The 9129-nt window shown below is 36.6% G+C and overlaps 2 pseudogenes; both read left to right on the top strand.

The window, feature by feature from the left end:
* Positions 1 to 888, top strand: part of LOC138165553 (large ribosomal subunit protein eL18-like) — a 45864-nt pseudogene extending 44976 nt beyond the window's left edge.
* A 6506-nt stretch (positions 889 to 7394) lies between these two features.
* LOC138165552 (small ribosomal subunit protein uS15m-like) overlaps positions 7395 to 9129 on the top strand; it is a 61261-nt pseudogene continuing 59526 nt past the window's right edge.

Below are 9129 nucleotides of genomic sequence, written 5' to 3'. Positions count from 1 at the left end.
CAAAAACAAAATTATCCAAGATCACAGTTAGTAGTAAGAGATATTACACTAGAGCAAGGGTCTATTGACTTTCAGTTCAGGGCTCTCTCTCCTATATTGTAGTGCTTCTTCTCTATTTTTAATAATCCTCAATAATTTCAATAATCCTCAAATCTGTGTATTTCAGAAATACTCTCAATGAATCTTCTAAGCTTGTGTTTTATTTATTTTCTATTATCAGGAAAGAAGGGGTTCAAGAAATTATTGATGAGATGATATACAGTGAATAGGGGCCCTCCGCTTCTTAATGATAAGCAGTGAATGCCTTATGTAAAACAATATGTGCCTTAAAATGTTGAATGAAGATGATAACTTACAATATAAAGCAGAAAAGAAAATGCACCATCTGTCTCTTCCACACTTGAAAGAGAACAGTTCAGATATAAAGGAACAGCCACAGAACAGATTCCAGTGGGGAGGGATGTACCTTTTTCATGGAAGGGACAAACAGGTTTCTCTTCTTTGTCAGTGCCTTAAGTCTGCCAATTGTTCCTCCTCCTCTTTGGGATCAGACAGCACATACAGCACAGAGAAATATTCTCCATGCCTTTCATTAATGTCAGGCACCAGTAATTTTCTTCAGTTGCAGACACTCAGGGATGCCTATATAAAGAGGTTTTCAATAATCCAGCCATTCAGTAATGAGGGGCTGAGTTAATATTCCTGGCTGGTGCTAAAAACTGAAATTCCAGTGACAGCACATGATTGAGAATGACACCAAAATTGTGTACGCAGTCTGCATGCCCAGACCTACTCTATCAACAACAACAAGCTAAGAGGCAGCAGTTATCTTTCACAAACCAAATGATCAGACCCATCCCCAATGGAAGCAAAGTCTTCAGTGGATGAGAGAGGAATCTCAATAAGTACTAGGGGGAAAGTGGGAGAAATAAGGTCAATTCAGAACTGAAAGGCAGGAGATATGGGGAAAATCTAGGGAAAAATAATTCCTCCCATAATGTGTCAGAAAAATGCACACACACACACACACACACACACACACACACACACACACACGATCAATTTACAGCAGGGTACCAATCTGGAATTCTAAGGAAGTCCAGAGTCTCTTAGAAATTGTACACAATTCTTGGGGAAAATTGATGTAATGTGGTGCACTGATGAGAGAGCAAGCAAGGTTTTTATCTTAATGATAGAACTGAATTCTGAAATTAGGCACAGCAGGTAGGAAATGGATCCAGCACAGATGTCAAAAGCTATCACTGGTTTGTATGATAAAGCATATTTTTCCCTTAAGCCTTGGGTCAGTATCCTATGTAGGTCAATGGTACTGAGTTGGAAACAACGGAGATCACATAAGGAGCCTCTCTTCTCTGAAAAAACTGTGAAACAAGTCACTAATACTCAAGAGATTCTTTTCTTTGAGCTGATCTTTCTCTACCAAATCATAATAATGATGTTTTCATATTTCAGAATGAGCACACTTCACTGCATTACAAGGAGGATAATAAAGATCATCTTGTCAGATTAAGTACTAAAGTGCAGCTCAAAAAGTCTCCAGAGTTCATGGGAGTGTCTATAAGACCAGGGAGAGTGGGGGTCAAATGCAACATAGCCAGAATTTTCAGCTTAATGCTCATTCATCAGATAATTTTGCTTCTCCAGAAAGAGATGTTTTCTTTTTTTCCTTCTCTCTTTATACTAAGAGAAATGATAGACCAATTTCATATCTGATTTTCTATTGAATTCTTTTCTTAGTTTAGTTGTAGCAATCATAAGATAAAGTGTGGCAAGGCTAACTTCTGTTCCATACCAGTGTTTCAAAAGGGGAGGGGGTGGACAGCTTTCTGTTTCAGAATCAAATTAGAGTTTTAATCTTTTAATAATATTACATATTCAATATTAATTCAACTTTAATGATAAGGAAACTGTGGCCAAGGAAGTCTACATGGCTTAGAGATTAGTAATGACAAATGCCATAATCAGGAATGACCTTATGAAGAAGGAAAGACGGAGAGAATTTTTAGTTTGTAGTTTGAGTGCTTTCTGCAGTATGATATCTGTCTACTACCTGTAAAAGTAATTGAAATTCCACAATCAGAAACTCACTCCTTCGTACCCTTGAGATTTGTGGCTTTTTAAAGGATGCTTTGAAAATATATAAGTATTCTTGGATGAATGACCACTATTTCATGTGTTGACCCAAAGGAAAATGTAGCAAGGTGGGCATATGTAAGAACACATGTTGATTGGTTGTTATCCTTCGTTCTCAAAGAGGACCAAAATGACCTTACCATAGTAAGGCAATCTTCAATGTGTTCAACTGTGGCTGATCAGACCAGTAGGAGCTCAGAATGCTCTACCACAAGTTGGGCACAAAATAGTCCATGTGAGCATTTGGACTGGATCCTCTAAATTTGTGCATCCTGCATTTTCTTTGAGCTGTTTCAATTCTGTTTTGCTCAGAAAGCATAGCACCTTCTGTGATGTGGGCATGCTATGCTGTGATGTCCTGTGCCAGTGTCTCCCATGTTACACAATCAATTCCACAGTTCTTGAGAGAGACCTTGAGAGTGTCCTTTTACCACTTCTTATGACCACCATGTGAACACTTGCTCTGTGTGAGTTCTCCATAAAATAGTCTTTTGGGCAAGCATACATGTTGCCTTTTGAACAACATGGCCAACCCATCAGTTGTGCTCTCTGAAGCAGAGCTTGAATACTTGTCAGTTTACTTTAAGTAAGTACCTCAATGTCTGGTACCTTATCCTGCCAGTTGATCTTCATAATCTTACTAAGATAATTCAAATGGGAGTTTTCTATTTCCTGGCATGGCACTAGTAGACTTTCCAGGTTTCACAAGCATACAACAATGAGGTCAGCACAATGGCTCCTGTAGACCTTCAGTTTGGTAGTCAGTCTAACCTCTTCTCTCCCATACTTTTCTTTGGAACCTCCCAGACACTGAACTAGCTCTGGCGATGCATGCATCAACCTTATTATCAATGTGTACATCCCTGGAAAGTACACTACCAAGGTAACTGAACTTATCCACAGCACTCAGAACTTCTCCATTTGTGGTAACTGATGTTTCCACGTACGGATGGTGTGGTGGTGGCTGATGGAGCACCTGTGTTTTCTTGGTGTTAACTGTTAGTCCAAAATTAGCACAAGCAGCAGAGAATTGATCTATACTTTGCTGCATCTCAGCTTCAGAGGCACAGTCATCTGTAAACGAAAAAATCATGCACTAGCACTCCCTCCACTCTGGTCTTGGCTTGTAGCCTTTTCAAGCTGAAGAATTTACCATCAATGTGGTAGTTGACCTTGATGCCATGTTCATGCTCATTGAAAGCATTTGGCAGCATGGCTGAAAACAGCATGCTAAAAAGCACTGGAGTAAGCACACAGCCTTTTTTCACTCCACTGGTGACTGGGAAGGCACGAGAGCATTGCCCATTATCTGGAACCTGGGAGAGCATGCTGTCCTGAAATTGTTGTACAATGCTGATGAACTTCTCCAGGCAGCCAAATTTTGACCTATTTTTCCATAAGCCCTCACGACTGACAGTCTCAGAGGCCTTGGTGAGATCTATAAACACTGTATACAGATCTCTATTCTGCTCCTGGCATTTCTCCTGGAATTGTTGGGCAGCAAACACCATATTGACTGTTCCTTGGCCCTTTTTGCAACCACACTGGTTTTCAGGTAGATGGACCATCTTCCAGGTGAAGGATCATATCCTATTAAGGAGGACTCTGGTGAGAATCCTGCCAGCAATGATTAAAAGAGAGACCCCTCTGTGATTGTCACAAGACAGTCTATTTTCTTTACCTTTGTAGAGATTACCATTCCTCCCTGAACACACCCCTACACCCCAAGCATACATGTGGTGAGCATATGTAAGAACACATATTTCCAATTATCACTTGTGCAGGTTTATTCTGCAGCCAGTTTCAAACAGTTTTGGAAGGCCAAGTGTTAAATTTTCAGTGTAAGCATTTACTCCTTGGGAATCAGGGCTTGATTTATTATTTTGTTGATTGTCTAGATTTAAGAAAGTGATAGAGAAAATGTTAATAATGTAGACTAAATATCAAATGTACTAGACATATATTTAAAAATATATTTGGGAGAGCTACTTGTTAAATGTTTACCAACATACTATTGCTTCATGTAGAAATAGTATAAGATTTATCATCAAGGAAAGAAAAGATTAGAAAAGGAAAAGTCACTAATGTGTTGAGAGTGAGAGATAAATTGGACAGATGACAAATTATTTTTTTAAAAAAGCTTGAGAAAGGTCACTAGAATATTGTATGTATCCATGGGAGAAAACAGACAAAAATCTAGTAAGATTAGAAGGCACAGATGTGTTTCATCGATTGAGGGAATAACCACCTTCAAGAGACCATAGAACCATAGAAATACTGATGTGTCAAAGAAAGGAAAAGCCACTTGAAGCTAATCAGCTAATGTTTGTGAGGATAAGGAATATTATGATAGTTAGGAATGGGTGATAGGACAGGGAACAGTGATGGAATCAGGAGAAGGGATGTGTGTACAAAAAGGGAGTTGAGAGAATAATCACTAAAAACAGATTTCACAGTATATCCTAAATTCAGCTCTGGTGACAAAGATCCTACATTAAGTCACAGGCAGGGAGGGAGATGGGCAGAACAATGGAAAAAGAATGTCCAGCTAGACTCCACAGAATCTCTTAGCCTCTGTGTCAAGCTGGTTAGCTATAAATGTGGTATGATGTGAATGGGATAACCAGCCATAAAACAGATTTTTGTTTTACTGTTTTTCACTCTCATCATACCAGTTGAGAACTTCTACCTCCCGAGTGTGAATTGTCCTTTATCCCAACCCAATGAGAAAAGAGTTAAGGAAAGGAAACAAATTTGAGTATCTCTAAGCTTAGAAGAAGTTTGGAGGCAAAAATTTGAAGATAATAGAAACAAAACACATCTGTGGCACATCAGTGAGCTGGGTAGTCCAGGTTTTGTATATCATCAGATTATTGCATTTAAATCCAAGAAAATCCATGTACTGAGTGGCGAGTGCATGCTGAAAAACCTTTGTATTTAAAATAACCTGCTTTTCATGTATTTACTCAATCAACACATTGGATGCTTAAGTACAAGTCACTGTTATTTTACATTATGGCTATAGTTCAATTTGTGACTTCATTCTTTTATGTGTTTGATTTATTCTGTCTTCATAAGGGAAGATACTCTTTTTTAATAGCGGGGGTCAGAGAAGAGGAGGTCTTTATCAAAATGTTAAAATATACAGCAAAAAGATTTTGAGTAACAGTTTTCAAACTGTGAGGTTTTACAAAAGCAACTGATCTTTTGTGAAAGGTACAATAGGTACATGAGGCTAAGTTATTGGGTGAAAGAATCGAGTTAAAAAAATAGGATTCATATTTCAGCAACGAGAAAGTCGGACCCATGTGTCTCAAAACAAAATCACAACAAATTTTACTGTTAATGTCCACAAGTTTATTCATATGCAAACATTTATTTTTTACTTATTCAAAACAGTTAATGTATGTTAACAATGACTTAGGCATTCTAGGAACCAATTAAAAATGTTGCCACCACCATTTTAAGACATTAATATCAGGAGAGTAGGTTTTTTGTGGCTGTTGTTTGTTTTAGGAACACATTTTTTTCCCAGAATTTCAAAGTGACTATTAGAAAATATATTCCATATTAAAGTAATGTTGTGATTAAGGTTGGTAGGAATGCGTTTGCAGCTTCTCAAAGTCAACCTTTCCTATAAAGCCTTCTGATTCCTTTTAAAAGAAGCAACAAATTTCCTCAATTTCAGTCAAACAATTAAGTATTTATGAAATGTTTGCTATCTACCTAGATCTATGCTAAAGACTATAACATTATCCTAGCTAAGCATGAAATTTCTATTATTCTTGATATTAGTCTAATAGTTGTTTTCAGGCCCTATATATGGAACTGATGCCATTTCTGGTTAACAATTTTTTTTATTTTAGGTAAATACTACAAATCCCATTAAAGATATATCAGAACAAGGAATAAATAAGAGATTAGGATTTGTATTTATAAAACATTTTCTCTCCTTACAAAGAACTTTATATTCATTATCTCATTTGATCATTATAAAAACCATGTGAATTAGGCAGTTCATGTACTATTTTCTCCATTTTATAGATGAGTAAACCAAGGCTCAGAGAGACTGAATGTTTTCTCCCTAGAAACAAAGCTATAATGTATCAAAGATTGTCTGATTCCATATCAAGCACTTTTTTCAATACATCATTCTTGGATGTATTGAACAATATTGTAGTTAATATCTAGCAACGTTGTAGTCAATAGTACTGGTTTGAAAGCTGACTGCACTATCTTGCTCTAATATACACACACACACACACATATACACACATATATATGTATATGGCAAATACACACACATATTTTTATGTTCCCTAAAAAACTGGGCCGTTCAACTTCTACAATGATGTTTGGTCAACATTAGGATTCAGACAGCACCTATGGGAAAAAAAAAAAAAACCGAAAGTTGTCCACAGAAAACCTGCTCAGTGCCAAAGTCTTTCAGTGCACAGTCTTTCACTCCTCAGCATATATGGGAACTGTGGAGTGTGTTCCATTTTAAAATCAATCAAGGTATTTCAAAGCTTAAAATGCAATTGATTTTGGTTAATTTGCAAGTAGAAAGGTTTAGGACTTGAATAATTTCTTTTCCACTTTACTCTGGTTCAGCAGTCTATTCAATGGGTTGCCTAATTATTAGTGTATTTATTTATTTATTTACCTTGGATAATTCCTGATGAGATGACTTGTAATTCATTCCAGCTTCACTTCATTGACAACACAAACCAAACTTGGGTGGTAGGGAGAAACGGAAGGAACTCCAAATACACAACCCCAATTTTCAAGCTCTAGATTTGGACTTTTAAAAATGTTAAAACAATTAGGAGACTATTTTAGCCTCCTGTTACTGATTAGGTTTCAAAACAACTAGACCAAGTAGGAAGAAAATCACTGTAAACTCCATTAAGGGCAAATTAAAATTGTGTTGTATTCCTCTTTCTGTCTACCTTTTATAGCATGTAGCTATCAGGCAGCCCCCTGGGCCTACCACTTTTGTGGGAAATCAGTATGCCACATCATGATCGCTTAAACAGCATACATGATTTGTAAGTTTTTTAAGCCCTTAAAAAAAGCAACATATTTTCCAATTGAAATGGAAGCTACCCTGTTTTCTTCAATCACTGGGGCTCCCTTTGTTTCCTCTCCAGGTGGTTATCATTAGACTAAAATCTAAATGATTTATAGTCCCCCCAAATTTGTCACCTGAAGAAGGAGTCATGGGAAGATTTAACAGCATGATGGTAATCAACATCCAAGGTAATGAAATTCACATACCCAGTCAAAGGTACAACAGCCACCACCAGATATATATATAGTACACATATAGTACATTAGATTACAAAATACTTTAAATGCATTTTTATCCGATAATTCTAAGAGGCAGATAGTGCAAATAGACATATCCTGGATGTGTGTCTACATGTGTGTACATGTTCATAGGAGTGTATACCACTATATATATATATATACACATATATATTTATATAAAATCCCTTACATATATAAAATCCCTTACATACATATTCACTTATTCACCAATGAGATGTGCTACATATGCACATACATAAGAGACTTCATGTTACAGAGGGAAAAGTGATGGACAGATTTGAAGTTGAGAGTTTGGGGCTCAAATCCCACTCCTATATTTAATAGTTTTGTGGCTGTTTGTAAGTTTCTTAAGCTTTCTAAGCTTCACTTGGTTTTATTTGCAAAACGGGGTTTATAATAATACTTCCCTCAAAGAGTTGTTGTGAGGAATGAGATGCCTGTGAGATGCTTTGCTTAAAGCACTGTATGTTATTTCGCAAAGCACTATGAAAACCTCTACGTTTTGAAGTACTAGCTTTTTTATTGACTTATAAGAATTTTAGGTACAAAGGCAGCTAGTTGGAGTAAGGTTGGTTTGGAGTCAGTAAGACCTGCATCCAAATCTTCTCAGGTACTTAGTTGTCTGACCCTGGGCAAATCATTTAACCTCTCTCAGCCTTGGTTATTTCACTTGCAAAAGGGGCAAAGTAGAAGAACCTTACCCACAGGGTTGTTGAGAGAATCAAAGGAAATAAGCCGTGCAAAGCACTTTGTAAATCTTAAAGCTCTATATAAATGCAATTCTTCTTATTATTTATCTTATGGGCAAATTAGTGATCAGTAAACGTTTTGGCAAGCAAGGACAGTTTTAAAAATCAACTCCTAGTATTTTCCTATGCTTAATTCAGTCTCATTGATCTCACATCAGTCTACTCAAAATTTTGTGTAATTCAAAGTGACTAATATCCTTGTATTATCTTATATTGGTCTTCCATCTGTTCTTTCTCTGGAAACAGCATTTTTCATCCTAAGTCTTTCATAATTGTATTGCTGAGAACAGTTAAGTCATTCACAGCCAATTATCATAAAATTATTTGGTTAATGCACACATTGTTCTCCTAGTTCTGCTCATTTCACTTTGCATCAGTTTTTGTAAGTCTTTCCATTTTTTGTGAGAGCATTCTGATCATTATTTCTTATAATAGCACAATAGTATTCCATCACAATTATACACTACATCTTGGTCATCCATTCCCCAATTGATGGACTTCCCCTCAATTTCCAATTCTTTCTGACCACTAAAAGAGCTGCTATACATATTTTTATAAATAGAGGTACTTTTTCTTTTTTATCTTTATAGGATATGAACCTAGCAGTGGCATTGCTGGGTCAAGGGGTAAGTTTAGCCCTTTCTATACAGTTTCAAATTGCTCTACAGAGTGAGTGGATCAATTCCCAACTCCGCCAACAATGTCCCAATTTCCCTTCAACATTTGTCATTTTCCTTTTCAGCCACATTAAGTAATCTGATAGCATGTGGTGGTAGCTCAGGATGGTTTAATTTGCATTTTTCATAATCAGTAGCGATTTAGAGCAATTTTATATGACTATAGTTAGCTTTGTCTAAAAAACTGCCTGTGCATATATTTTGACCATATATCA

Source organism: Petaurus breviceps, unplaced genomic scaffold (assembly GCF_028583685.1).
Source record: "Petaurus breviceps papuanus isolate PSGF00001 unplaced genomic scaffold, PetGlider_PUasm1.0 213, whole genome shotgun sequence".
NCBI lineage: Eukaryota > Metazoa > Chordata > Mammalia > Diprotodontia > Petauridae > Petaurus > Petaurus breviceps.
The sequence above is the reverse complement of the archived record's forward strand: the minus strand, read 5'-3'. Positions and strand labels throughout refer to the sequence as shown.